This window comes from Belonocnema kinseyi, chromosome 5 (genome assembly GCF_010883055.1).
Source record: "Belonocnema kinseyi isolate 2016_QV_RU_SX_M_011 chromosome 5, B_treatae_v1, whole genome shotgun sequence".
NCBI lineage: Eukaryota > Metazoa > Arthropoda > Insecta > Hymenoptera > Cynipidae > Belonocnema > Belonocnema kinseyi.
Genome location: NC_046661.1, coordinates 63770181 through 63785912, shown reverse-complemented (window position 1 = coordinate 63785912; position 15732 = coordinate 63770181). Strand labels below are relative to the sequence as shown.

Here is a 15732-nt window from a genome sequence, read left to right as displayed (position 1 = left end):
ACCACGTCTCACGACCGTCAGATAGGTGGTTACAGTCTTTAACGGAATCAATACACCGATCCGGCAAAAGTTTCGTGCACCCTGAGAACACGGAGTAATCCAAGGACTACCGCCTTCTGCATTTTTCCCGCAAGAGTTTTAGCAAATTGTTGACACGCAGGGATGCTTTTCAGGCTATTAACGAGTCAAAGCTTGGCACCTCCAAGAGCGCTGGTGATAAGGACGATTAGCTTAACATAATATTCCGGGTACAATCGTTGCAACTCCCTTATAAGGGCTTTATACCTCTCTTTCTTTTCATTCTCCTTGGCTATGATGTTTTTGCCAGCTGGTGCCGAAAATTCTATAACGAACATGGTTCGCTTCTCGAAGTTAAGAAGAACCATGTCTGGCCTCGAATGTGCAACAGAAACAATTGTCGAGAATATAAAGTTCCAGTATATGCGGTACTTCCCATTCTCGACAATTGACTCGACTTCCCTAGGAGCATTTAGGGGAGTGATATTAAGGTTAATGCCGTAAAAGTGACAGAGATGGTAATCAAGCACTCTTAGTGCCGCATTGAACCTTTGGATGTAGGTCGTTCCTGCATGAGTTGGACAGCTAGATAGTATGTGAGCTAAATGCTCGGGGTGTGCATGGCACGCCCTACAGCTATCATCGGGAATGTCTTGGCTCAAAATGTGGCGACGGTATGTTAAGGCGGAAATGACAACGTCTTGGCATGCCAAAGTGAAACCCTCCGTACCAGACTTCAATCCGGTTGATTTAAAGAAAGCAAACGTTAGCTCACACGACATTGACTGATCCTTCACATTTCTGTGGAAGATACCGTGCATCCTCTTATGGAGGAGCTGTTCACGAAAGTTTTTCTCTTGTGCTTTCTTAATCCGGGCTTTCATGAGTGAGTACTCGAGATAGATAAGATTTGATGCATTTTGTTCACCCCTAATACTGAAGTTAAGTCGGAGTGTTTCGGCAGCCTCCTCCGCTGTTTCGTACAGAAATGCTCCTTTGTCCACTTCTTCGTGATTCCTGACCATTTGCAGAAAAGGGTCCCTTCAATTTGCGACTCTATGTGCTGTACCCAGAATAACCCTGTTGTGAAGACATTCAAGACTCAATATTCCGCGACTACCTTGACGGCGTGAGATGTACAGTCGCGGAACAGAAGACTTAAGATGCATGCTTTTGTTCATGTGCATAACCTTTCTTGTCCCGATATCAAGGGATCTGAGCTCGCTCTTCGTCCATGGAACTACTCCAAATGAATAGAGTACTACTGGGACGGCAAGCATGTTCGTAGCAGATACTTTGTTCCTCGCCGACAGTTCGGAAGACCAAATTTGCTTGTGAGATATTTGTATCTGCTTTCGGAGAGTATCTTTTATAGATGTCACATCCTGAATGCAGCTCTGTGGCACGCCCAGGTATGTATGAGTCTCTCCAGCGCAAAGGTGTCGTATAGCGCTTCTATCAACGAGATCAGGATCTTTAGGATGCCATTAAGTTTTCCTCGCTTCAAATAAACCGTGGCGCATTTGTCGAACCCAAATTCCATTCCAATTTCCTTAGTATATCGTTTGACAATCCCTAGAGCTAGATGTAGTTGCTCTTTGTTTTTAGCATAGATCTTAAGATCGTCCAAGTAAAATACATGAGTGACCTTGTACTTTCGATCTGCAGGTTTGCCGCACAAGTACCCGTCGTTCCGAGGGTGGATGATTTCAGTAACATGGTTTATCTGCTTTCTGGTTCTACTTCTTTTTTTATATTCAGTTAATCGACCAATTTGCATCTTACTTTGCGGACATCCATATCCAACCTAATCTTTTATGGTGGATCTTGACCCCTTCTTCGGACAAAGAACTGCACTTGCAAGCCTAGTTCTGCGGCTCAAAGTTCTAGCGATTGTCACAGCTGCATAATATAACAGAGTTTGTACCTTTAACGCAGTTTATGTTGCGTTCAAATGCGAAGGTAAAACTTTGCTGTGGAGGTGTTATATTAGTTCACGTAGATCATTTGTGCCGTTCATCTTGGGCAGAGAATATCCTTTGTATTGGTTCTACATATCTGAACTCGAGTAAAGCATGAACAAAATTCCTTTCAAGGTGCTCTTGTTTTTGTGGGATTTCGCTGTTCATATCATCCTTACTAATGTCTGGATATGGTTCTAGTTGATCCGGTATTTGATATTTATTTTCCCTAGAACATATGCTATCAGCCTATGCCAGCAGCTATTTGAACAGGTGAAAGCAATCTGTTTACTGATATTGAGCGTTTTTGATCAGCCAGATTCTTTGTTCATAAGATATGTCCATTTTAATCGCCAAATCAACTTGTTGTTTAATTTCCATTGCTCGGTCTTGATCGGTCATCATCCCACTTTGTGCTCTCCGACGGTATTTCTGTCGTGGTGGTTGGCTGCAAAAAGCTAATGCTAGCCAAAGCATAATTAGCAGGCATAATTAATGTTCCACTGCATATCGGTTGTTCAGATGTTCTTGCTGGCCAGCTATTCGATTAGTGAGATTTGCCTGACCATCTGACAGCTAACCATCACAAGCGTTTCAAAATCTTTAAAATAACCTCTATTATTATTTATGAGTTTTGATTTTCTTTCTAGTCCCTTTCCTCTTCTTTCTCTGCCTGTCTTCCATGGGAAACCCTCTCAGTAGCACTGCTACCGCCAACATAGCCGTCAAAGACATAAAAAGAAAGCTCAAGTCCTACTGCGACACCAACGCGAGAACACCTTCGGTAGACAAAATTTATATTATTAATAATAAATAATTATTTTGAAAAATGTAATTAAAAAATTAGTTAAAATATATATGACAGTAAGTATGATAATTATTTTGAAAATTAATGAAAGTATGAATATAAATATGTATTTAGAATTGACAGACATTGAGCATTGTTACTCGTGCTTGAAAAAAGTGTTCCAGTATTTCTTGTTTGCACAATTAAAAATTTTTCCTGAGTTTCAATTTTATTATGTAGACTTGAATGTAAAGAAAGTATTTTAAATTTTTGCGGATTTTTATACATTATTATTTCCTAAGAGATGATTCATGTTTTCATCCCTGTTTTCGGTAAAAAGTGTTAATATTTTAGTAAAGAGGCAAAGATTTTTATCCGGTTTTTATCTTGTGTTAATACTTTTACGTGTCTGACGATAATTAACGCATTTGCATAATATGAATTTTAATAGCGAATAAAAATTGACCCCAATCGAATATGATGTTGAGTGGTCAAAATTGAGTTTTTCTATATCTGCTTTAATCAGTTACGCCTCTTCTGAAAATAAAAATGGTTTCTTAAATACAATTGCAATAATTTTTAGTTTCCAATTTTGCTTAAGGTGGCGATTACTAGTGCATTCACCTTTGAACTTTTACTAGAATTTGTTTAATTCTTAAGCACAAATGTGCACTAGTGAAAAATCGAAAATAAATATTACATACTAAATTCCGAATTGTAAACATTTTTTCTAATTCTAATTTCGACTGCTGTTTGTTATCTATTTATATTCTAGTGTATTTTGAAGTCACAAAAGTTCACACATGCTCAGAAAAATTTGTAAACTATAAGCGACATATATAATCTCATGAAATACCAAAAATTGAAAACTTCGATGTATTTCCAGTTTTGAACTGGCTCTTGGGAATTTTTTTCTACTGCATTTTGGTAAACGGAAAGCAGAGGTGCATTAAATAGGAATTACCTCTTTGAAAATCATTGAATGAAATTAGCAACAATTTGTAAAGACTTTTTACTACACTTTTCTAATTGTTTGAATTTGAATAGTAGCGTTTCTTTGTATTGTAATTATTAAAATTTAAACATTCGCGTTTTTTCATGCATTGAGTCACTTGAATTTTGAATCTTTTCTTAAACTTTTCTTTTACTTTTTGTTCATACTTCATTAATGTATAGGAAACGAGCTTCTTGCATCTGATGACTTTTATTGTAGAAAGAAGTAGAAACCTGATTTGGGTGATTAGTTTTAATTTCCAACTTTTTTTTAGTGTTTTGCCTGGAGGCTGTCGGAGTTAGTTCAGATAAAAGTGATAGGGGTGGTTTTTTAGGTGGGTTTTAAATAATATTATGGGGTTGAATGTTTAAATTAAGATCTTTAAATGTTCCTTCATAAGCCAAAGAGGATTTTGTTCGCTTGCTCCCGTCATAAGAATTCAAATACAACTATGCGCGGGACAGTGTGGGGTGAAATAGAAAAACGAGCTTCTAATTACATCGACTCTAGATTTTTGATGGAAAAATTCAGAGCTAAATTGCTCCAAAAATAGTGAATGTAGATTTTTTATTTTATTAAAAAAACTTTTATATGTCAATGCAAGCAGCAAAGAAAGTCTTGATTTTTAGATTTTTGATTTTTTATCTCCTAGACTCTTATCTCGTAGACCTTATATTTCTGCGAATAGTTATAAGAAATAACAAAAAATTGTTAAATTTTAAATTAAATTCTTATGAACAAAACGTATTAACAAATGATCAACATTAGGGGATATTTGTACTCACGTATGTTTATGTTCTTCATTCGCTTTCTTTCGTCGTTAGGATGGTAAGTGGCTATGCAAGTTTACGACTGAATGTTAATAATTATTCCTATAAATTATTTTACAAATAAATTATGTAAACGAATGCACATTTCAGGAGCTTATTAGCGAAAATAAATTGTTTTTTTCTTCTAACCTTGCTAAAATTATATTGCCAATGATGTTTTCAGAAAAAGATTCGATATGCGTCAATATTCGCTTCACATTTTAGGCGTTATTAATCTGAAAGAAATCATTTTTTCTTGTGACCTTGATAAAATTATATTACCATGATGTTTCCTAAACAAATTTCGGAATGCAATAATATTTTGTTATTTTTCGAACCAATTCACATATGAGGTGTTTATACGCTATAAGAAATCGTATTTTCTTGTACTATTTTTCGAATTATATTTATATGATGTTTTCACAAAAAAGTTTGCCGTTTTTCGCTATTTGTTCATTTCATAAGCAAATGTTTTTCATTCATTATTGAAAATGTAATTTGAAACAAACGTAAAATAAATGATTCATAAAAATACAGGTATACTGTTATCGCATTCACTTACAACATTACATTGCCAGTGGTATTTTTTAAATTACATCTATTAAATCTATAACAAATAATGTCAGCGTATATAAATTTTAGTAATTTGCAAACAGAGAGCAATTATTCGGTGAGAGTTCATGTAAAAAACATTGCCAATGTAATTTCAACAAGACTACAAGAAACATCAGAGAACGTCAGAGAACATCATTCATAATATAATTTTAATAATAAGAGAAGAAAGAACGATTTTCCGCCCACTAACGCCTAAAATCCGAATTTGTTTACCTAATTTGTTTCTAAAACGAACGAATAGCGAGGCATATACAATGTTATCTAGAAAATGTATTGCCTATATAGTTTAAAAAATAATAAAAGAAAAAACGATTTCTTTCCGCCTGTAAATATATGCAATGTAAATTTCTTTACATAATTTGTTTTGATTAGCGATGTTTGACAACATTTTGTATAGAACATCATTAACCATATAATTTTAAAAAGGTCAGAAAAAAAACTATTTTTCTTCACTCATAAACACCTTATATGCGAATTGGTTGATATCATTTGTTTATTAAGTGACCAAATATTAATGCATAACCATTTTTTTTTACTTTCTCAAGGGATCTCCATGTTCTGAGATCGCCTGAATCCGATAATCAAGTTTTTACAATGGCTTCTGTCTGTGTCTGACGGCCGTTCATCCGTCCATAAACGCGATAACTCTCGAAAAATTGAACGGATCAGATCGGTCTTTAGCAAACTTTTTTTAGGTCGTAAAAGAAAGTACGAGTTTGCTAAACAGGCATTTTGTTTAAAAATTCAAAAAGTTGAGCATTGTAAACATTTTTGGGACCATTTTTTATTTTTAAAAATGTTATGTACGGCTATTTATAGTAATCAGAAAGCCAAACAGTTTATGATCACGACTTTCTCCGATAAAAAGAACATTCTCAGAGTTTTAGCATTTATAAGATTTAAAAAATCAATAGAAAATTAAAAGATAGTCAAACAAGGTAGTCAAACTATGCATGATACGAAAAAGGAGAAAAAATAAAAATCCTGATACCAAAAAATATCTACAAATTTATGACTAATTTTTTTGATAGCACGCGTAGTTTTTTTAATCATAAAAATAACATTAAAAATTAAAATTAAAATTTGTGGAAAAGCGATAAAAGGTACGAAAACAAATTGATAGAAAAAAGTTGTTAATCCAAAAAAGAGATTCACCACAACATTCAAATTTTGAACCAAACGACGCAAAATACGACAAAAAGACTCAAAGAGAAATTATAGCTTTTGAAAATGCCTACAAAATGTCTTTCAACTAGTTTACAATAAGACTTGTTCTTTTGTTTTTATTTATGGTAAGTAATATGCAGAAAATATAAAACTGCAATAGTACGCCAAAAGACGCGAGCCACGTAAAAGATGTAAAAGAAGACTTGCAGGATATTTTGCTCTATCCACAAAAAATAATATAAAAACCAAAATCCTATTCTCAGCATACCATCGCTAGATAGAGAAAAATGTATGAAGAAAGGATTGTAGTTTTTTTTATTTATTTTAAGGTGGTTCAGAACCTCAAACCTTGCAGAGCTTTAAACAACTTAATCTTTAACTATATTTAATTAAGTAGAAAATTTAGAAAATAAAGACGAATATAAATACTGCGATCTAAAAGAGATCTTCTTTATAAAGTTGCATAAAGCTTTCCAAATGCAAAGAATAAATATCCGAGCGTAAGGCGCAATAACGTCTGAGCGCGAAGCGCGAGATTCAACAGACGCGCGCTGCGGACGCGCTCAAATTTGCGATCGAAAGAGATCCGCGCGAGACAAGAACGTGCCCACAAATATTAATGCATAGCAAAATTTTATCAAAAAACGTAAGTAAATCCTAATTCCAGGAAGGTCAGAAGAAAACCCGATTTCTCTTAGCTTATAAACGCTTAACATTTGCATTTGTTCACTTAATTTGTTTGGAAAGTAAACAAATATTAATTTATATTTTAACCAAAAAGTGTTACATTTTTTCCAAGATTGGATAGGGAAAATTCCCTATTATATTGTGTAATAATAGCTAAACTTTCAGGAATTTTCTTGAACTTTATATATAGACAATTCCTTAAAATTTGTGGAATATTGTGTAAAACTTGGTGAAAATAGATGCTCTTTATTTAGAGAAATCCCCCTAAACTTCTTCAGAATATTAACCAAAAAGATTTGAATTTTCCTCAAGATTTGTTGGGGAATATATCTTATGCTTAAAATGTCAGGAATTTATTTAGGTAAAATTCCCCAAAATTTGTGGAATAATAATAAAAAACCAAGTTTGGTTTCCGTTTTCGGTACCGATCGTGAGAGAACTCTTTTGTGTCAAGTGTTGGTTTTTTGGCTTTGGTCAAGGCAATAAGGGAGTGTGGAAGCAGAAAGGGGAGAGAGTGCGGAGAGAAAGTGGTGTGAAGTGGAAATTTGGAGCCTGCGAAGTTTTTGTGTTTAGGAGTAGTGAAAACAGTTGCTGAGTAAGGCGGGCAAGAGGTAAGTGATTAAGGCGGAAAACGTCTTAGAGCAGACATACCCAGCTAAGGGAAATTCCCGCCGGTAACACATGTTTAGCGTGTACCACCATTTCGGCTAGAGAGCGAGGGTGCTGGAAAACGCGTGCTTGAAGTTCTCCTCTCCGAACCAAGCAGCACCGCATATATGTACGAAATATCTGTCAGGGTGCTAGGGGCGACTAACTTTTCAATATAAATTTGCAATAGTGACTAGAGTTTTAATTATTTTATTTAAGTATTTTTAAATTTATTGACAATAAATGTAATTAAAAAGAGAATTGTACGAAGTTTTTGTTTGTTGTACAAATGTACATTATTCAATATTTTAGTATCACTATTTTTTACATTGTGTGCATAATGTACAGAAATTTCGGGTGATACATTTTGCAGTATAACAATTTATTAACACCATGCACAAGGTAGAAAGGTATGTTAAAGAAATGAAATATAATTGTAAAACCTGAATCCTATTCAGTATCAATAAATTCAGATATGTTCTATTAAATTTTATATCTATTAAATATAATATTCGAAAGTGAGTTTGAGCCTACTATTTTGATATGTTCGAATAGTAATATAGCATGTATATCATCAGTCTAACTAACTTATATATTGGAAGCAAGTGAAAAACTCAAAAGTATCAGTCCACCAAATCTGTGATATTAAAATATTGAATCACGTACAATAAATACATACTTTGCACAATTCACCTTTGAATTAAATTAATTGAGAATAAATGTAAACATACTGAAATAAAATAATTAAAACTCTAGTGACTATAACAATTTTATATTGAAAACTTAGTCTCCTCAAGCACCCTGACAGATACTTCGTATCTGCGGTGCTGTTTGCGTCGGAGAAGAGAGCATCTAGTACTCGTCTACAACCACCGTCGCTCTCCAGGCGAAATTTTGGTGGACGTTGAACAAGTGTTCCTGGCGGGAATTTCCCCTAGCTGGGCATGTCTATACTTAGAGTATTGGATAAAGTAGGATGTCGACGACACGAAGTCAACAAACAAAAGCGGGACGTTAATCGCAGTGACAGCAGCGAGAGGATAAACGAAAAACAGAGACAGAAGACGATGACTTTGAAAAGGACAAGGATAACAAGAGAGTTAGGTTTAAACGGAAAACACGAGAAAAAGATAGGGGGGACTTGGAAATGTTTGAAAAATTGGAAGCTCTTATAAGAGGGTTTAAAAAGGAAACAAGAAAGAGACTGGATTATATGAATAGGGATATAATTAGGCAGGGGATCCATGTAAGGGGAAAAGTGAGAAAGGTAAGAGAAAAATGAGAGGAATGGGATAAACGCTCAAAATAGGAGAATTACAAGATTTGGGGTATACTAGAGAGCATAGCGAATCGACAGAGAAAGCTTGACGAAGAGAGAAGTAGTGAGATAAACCAGTTAGAAGAACGGGTAAGCAACTTAGAAATCAGGAATGAGCTTATGGTGAAACAAACTGCGAAGGAAGAAGAAGGTAAAGGGAATGAGAAGAACGTGCAAAGTGAGCTTGAAAGATTGAAGAAGAGACTGAATGAGATTGAAAAAATATCAGAAGCGGGAGAAAGAGCGAAGAGAGAAAATAACTTAGTAGTTAAGGGATTGTAAGTGTACAGTGAAACAGGCGAAACGGAAATAAAATTTTTTTTGTGAGACATTGGAATTCAGAAACTGGCAAATAGGGCACAGGGCTTTGGTAGAGAGGAAAAAGGGCACATTGTGTAGATAAGGAGATACAAGTTATGGATAAATAAGGAGGAATGATTCGGGGACGAAGAATTAGAAGAAACATGGGAAAATGGTAATAGTTTAAAAAAAGGTATGGGAAACGGAGACGAAAAAGAGTCTATAGAGAAATCAGAGGGGTTTCTAAGCGGTAAAGAGAAAAAAAAGTGAAGGGGGAAGGAAAGAGGGAAACGTGAAAATAGCTTTCTGGAATGTGTCAGGAGTAAAGAACAAGAATACAAGATTTTGGGTGGTGTTAGAAAAGTGGGATGGGATTATGATGAGTAAAAATCTGGGCAGATGAAAAGGACTAGAAGGGGATAAAAAGGTTGTTACCGAAAGGTTATGTGTGCACGATGCAAGAAACAAGAAAAGAACACGTTAAAGGAAGAGGGATTGGCGGCATGATCTCAGGGGTGAGAAACGAATTATCAGTAAAAGGGAGAAAATACAAGGACATAGAGGAAAAGGGCGGAAATATTGGTAAGAAGGATTATAGTTGGCAAAACCAAAATAGCGGTGGTTTATGTATATAGAAGAAGAGGGGAAAAGGAAGGCTGGAGAAGAATTGAAAAGGAAGAATTGGTCTTAATAAGAGGGAACTTGAATGCCTGGACTGACGAACAAGGGGGAGGGATTAGAAATCAAGAAAAGGAGGCATATATAAGGAGCTTTAAACATAAGGAGAAGGACCGGGAGGGGAGAAAGTTACTAGACGTGATAGAAGAAACACGATGGCTTATGTATAATAGTTATATGAAAGGATATGAGTAAGGGGAGATCACATTGATAGGAAAGGGAGCAACAGTAAGACTCTACATCTTGGCTAAAGAAAGAATGCGGCATATGATAGGGAGTATGAAGGGGGGGAATGAGAAAGTGCCCGAACATGTCCCAGTCATAGCTACACTTGAAGGAGTCGTCAGTAAGCGCGACAGAGGGAGAAAAAATAGGGCGAGCAAGGAACACGAAAATGGGAGTCTAGGGTGTGGATAAATTAAAAGAGTTTAAACAAAAGAAGGAAAAATAGATGTAAATAGAATTTTGAAATCTTAGAAAAAGGTGGTGCTAAGAAAGTTTCATTCCCTTATCATAGTTAATTATCATTAATGATTTATGAAAAGAATATTGAACCCCAAAAAACAGATTAAAAAAAAAAACAGAAAATTTTGTAACTAAAAAGGTGAAGTTATAACTAAAATAATTTAAGTTTCAGTTAAAAAAAAATCACTTTTCGTTGAAGCAATTACTTCTCAATCCAAAAACCAGTATTTTTATCAAGTAGTAAATTTTTTAATCCTAGACGTGAATTGTATACTAAAGAAACAATTTCCCAAAAAATATTAACATATTTTTTACAAAAAGGTGAATTTTCCAAGAAATACTAAATGTTTGGACAAAAAAAAAAAGAATTATCAGCTAAATTAATAAAATTTTTACTTTGAAAACTTAATTTTCAACAAAGAAATGAATTTTTAAAACAATAGATTAATGTTTAGCCAAATAGTTCAATTATGAAACAAAATATCGAATTTCAAACCAAATAATTGAATTTCAAACTAAAACAAAAATAATTTTCAAGAAAATAGTTCATTTTTGATGAAATCAGTACATTTTGAAATGAAATAATTAAGTTTTGAGTAACAAAATCTATTTTTAACTAAATAGTTTGATTTTGAACAAAAACACTATGAATTTGAAAGAATTTGGTTGACTTTTTTATCTTTCTTTCCTTCAATTATAATTTCTTGCCTCCAGTCAGCCGAAAAGTGACGTCGTTTTGAAGTCTGGTTTTCAATTGTGAATCTTTTTCATGCTCATTTACCATACAGATGAAATTTGAACTGGCTAAATTTATGAATCACTTAAAAATATAATATAAAAGAAAAAAAAAGAATTTTCAACTAGAGATAAGTTGTCAAAAAAGTATATGAATTTTTAACAAAATATGTAAATAGATGAACTACAGATTATATGTAATATGAAAATTGAAAAGTAAAGTTCAAGTCAAGCACACAAATAATGTGATGTATTTAACTGTATAGCGTGCGACGCAGTGCCATCCAATGAAATTTATATTCTGCTATATGAGCGCTTCGAACAAAGAAACTCTTCTAATCTCGTTTCGTTGAGAATTAATATGTTTTCCTTGAGGATTCAACTATGTTATTGGTAATTTGACTTTTTTGGTTAAATTTTAATGTTTTGTGAAAAATTCGCTGTTCTAAATTGAAGATTATTGGCTTTCAATAAAAATGTAGCTATTCAATTCTTAGTTTAAAAAGTGATAAACAGTTAAAGTGTGAAAAAATATTTTGTTATAAAAAATATTCAGTGAAGGAGCGAGGACAGGAAGGCATTAGATTCTACCTCGTCTAATTCTACGTCGAGGAAAAAAACTGCTAAGCGATGTCCAGCTCAAACACATGTAGAAACTGTGGACTGTAGGCAAAAGTGAAGGGAGTGACTCGAAGTGAAACGAAGATGTAATCGAACAAATGTTCACAATTACAAGTGTACCTCTGGGGAAAGTTATCTCTAAACAGGGACAAATTAGAAAAAGAAACATGATCCTGTCAGACGCTGAATCGGACGACTCTACAGTTAGTCTTAAGAAACAAAGATCAAGAAGCACAGGTAAGACGCCCGAAAAAGTGCAAGTTATTCCGCTTAACAACAGGTACGAGAGAATTCGTGAAACAGAGGCGCCGGGCGGCACCAGTGGTGATGCGCTAAACCTACTTCTGTTGTTGACCGAGAATAATGAGATTGGTATGATAACTGAAAAACAAGAATCAAGAGAACAGGGGGTAATTGTTTGTGGTAAGAAATACTCCCCCCCCCCCATTACAATCATAAATGAACAACATCTCCAATCAGGCGATGGAACCATGAAACTAACCGACCTAGCAACGTTAACTAAGGCTACGATTAGATTTGACAGAACAGCCGCAGAGCATACCTGAAGGCAGACAACATTGAAAACCACAGAAAGGTCATTGATGTTCTAAATAACAGTAAAGTAGTATTAAAGCTCACTGTTGTAGAGCACAAGCCTCATAGGAAATACGAAAAACAAACCACAAGGATTAGAGCGTTGACGTATGCATCAATCGTGAACAGAAAGGACACGAAGCAAACAAAGCAATATGCCCACTTTTCCAGAAAGAAATACAAACAGCCCAGCAAAGATGGGAAAATTTCAACAGGAACAATTTTGACAAAGGAGTCAAAAGTACTAGAATTAAAGATGACTTGACAATATCTTCACAAAGAAGAGAAACAAATTCTAAGACCACCGAAGCCTTGGGACAAGCCAGAGTAAAGGAAGGGATTTCTTATGCACAAAAGACATCAAATGCCGACAAGTTAATTATCTCAAGAGCCAACAGCAACAAAATACCCAACAACAGCAGTACATTCAGTGGGGGACCAGTACATTAATCGACGCTTTAAAAAAAAAACTGTAATGGATCACAGCTCGGTAAGTGATTACGAGCAACTTGCTCAAATATATATTGGACTATCCAAGCATGAAGAAATGATCAAGAGGAGTTGCATGCGATTCACAAAATGACGAGAGAAATTAACAATGGGAGGCATTAAGATACTTCACTATAATATTAATGGCATACATAGGAGGAAGTCTACGGACATGGTTTAGCCCTTAAAAAATTGACTTGCTTACACTTACATTTTTTACAGAATTTTCTTATAACTACCTCTTAAGAATTAGCATCCATCCACACTTATATCTAATCCGCTCGCTTTTATAGCCTAGCCTTCCTCGTTTCGGTTTGCACGCATGTAGCTATTTTCTCGCTATGCCTCGCATTGCCAGCTTCTGCCTTCGCGGTTAATACCTAATACTTATCTACTTTTTACAATGTTTACAATATTTTAAAATGCAAAAAGTACTTTTTATAGATAACATTAATGAGTGCAACATGAGAAAAAACATAAATAACCTAACATTTCTTTTTATTGAATGGAATAAACTAGATACTATTACAAGTTATTTGCACACTCGTAGCATATCTTAGCTACATGTTCCTTACGTATGGCCTTGTCACACCATAAGCACTCGTCAAATGTTTTATGGTAAAGAAAACTGGGACACAAATTACAGCGTTTCTGCTTAGACATTTCATTGTCAAGAAATTCGTCTCTGATATTCATTTCCTCTGGTAAAGTACGAAGAGTAACACAACTCGCGGAAAATAATATGCACTCACAGGTGTGTTGTGGTGGTATTCGTATGGGGCATCATTATATTCAATATAATATTATCAAAATAAATTTAAGATAATTTAATTATACACTACAACCCCGTTTAAGTTTACTCCTCCGAAACGAAAACATCTCACTTAGGTTTACTCGGGAAGGGTTCACACCATCGTTCTCACCACGAGAGAAGCCCCTCCATATGCTGATGCGATTGGTTGACATATATATGGGAAGCTTGAATGCGCGGAGCACTGAGAACCTGTTGGGTAGGTGAAAGTAAACCTAAACGAAAAGCAACGCGTGAACTTGAACGAGAGTGAACTTATTCGGGCGTAAATCTGGTAAAAACACCATTTTTAAGTTTCACAAATAACGGATTTTGTCACGTTCCGTACACTCGGGTTATAGTACCCGACTTCAATGAGGACACACTTGACACTTGAGGACACAATCAACCAGGCACTGGGCGACCTCGCACCACTAAAAGAAAAAAGCAACAAAACCGACTCACTTTCTACAGAAATATAAGAAATAACCAAGAAATGAAACAAACTGCGAAGACTGAATGCCAGAGTGCTATCCAATCAAATCAAAGTGGAATACGAGAGGGTAAAAAGGGAAGCAGATAGGGTAATAGACGACTGGAATGAGAACAGTTGGACTAACCACTAAAAGAAAACAGCAACAAAACCGAGTCACTTCCTACAGAAATACAAGAAATAATCAGGAAATGAAACAAACTGCGAAGACTGAATGCCAGAGTGCTATCCAATCAGATCAAAGTGCAATACGAGAGGGTAAAAAGGGAAGCAGGTAGGGTAATAGACGACTGGAACGAGAAAAGTTGGACTAACATGCTTAGTCAATATGCAGCGACGAAGATTACCGACGTAATCACAAATTTTATAGACAAAACAATTGATAAACTAGTGGATTCCGCTATAGTAAAAGAGGCCGAAATTTCAATGAAGAACATGGAGTCGATACCAAAGAACAGACTTGTTAAAATATATAACTAGTGTCTCAGCAGTGGGTACATCGCCGATCTTGCCATGAAACTTATTTCAAATACTATGATCTCACAGTACGCAGATGATCTCTGTGTCCTGAACAGAGCCAACAAACCATTGTTTGCCAAAATAAGAGCTGAATGGGCCGCAGATAGCTCATCAATTACTACAAGGAATGGGGTCTCAAGTGTAACGTCACGAAAACTGAGATTATAATTTTTACACAGAAAATGCATCAATTCACCAACTTCCAAGTCGGCGGAGACGACATCGAACTACAGAAAAAAATTAACTAATTGGGTATTAAATTAGACAAAGCACTGTCTATGAAAACTCATGTAGCTAAAACCTGTTTAAAAGCTGCATTCTCACTTAACCCAATTATTGGTAGACATAGAAGATTAGATGAGGGACTTTAAACTCCTTGTTATCGACATTTGCATCAGGCAAATACTGTAGTGTGTAAACATCCAAGGAACTAACAGATTGAGCAATAGCTATGGCAACTGACAGACGAGACAAAATTCCATAAAGGACTGTTTAAGCTCGACGGGAAATTCCCAGATACACAAGAATGTAAATACGGAAAGATCTTCGAGAAGATGTCGATATAATGGAACCGTGTCAGTTTGGACACACTACCCACCGTTTAACATTTACATATAATATTATATACTAAATATACCCGGTTCGTCTAGTAAATCACTTCGCGGAAAAAATCTCGACAGAGGGAGGGCGGGGGGGAGTTACCAGATACTGTGGGGCCAATGTTGCCCGCATGGGCTGGACCTCTATCGGTTCGAGGGTGGAGCTACGTGCTTTAATTCTTCGGTGTCCCGTGTTATTCGGCTAGTAAACGCGCGACGTGCGAGTTTTCGAAACAACATTAATTCTCCGCGTACGGAAGCGAAATGGTTCAAAACACTGAGCGTGTGCTGCTTCATGCTGGTATGTCAGCAGTTCGGAAGAAGCGTGACACGATGCATTCTGCTAGCTACCAGGTGTATACATATGAAACCGGTATTTTTTCAAGAAAAAAACACATTTATTTCAAGAGAATGATAACAAATATTTTATTCAAAGTATGCGCCC

The 15732-nt window shown here is 35.4% G+C and overlaps 1 protein-coding gene across 3 annotated transcripts in view; it reads left to right on the top strand.

Annotated features, from left to right (window-relative positions):
* LOC117173473 (sterol regulatory element-binding protein 2) overlaps positions 1-15732 on the top strand; it is a 168757-nt gene that overhangs the window by 8882 nt on the left and 144143 nt on the right. The window lies entirely within an intron of this gene.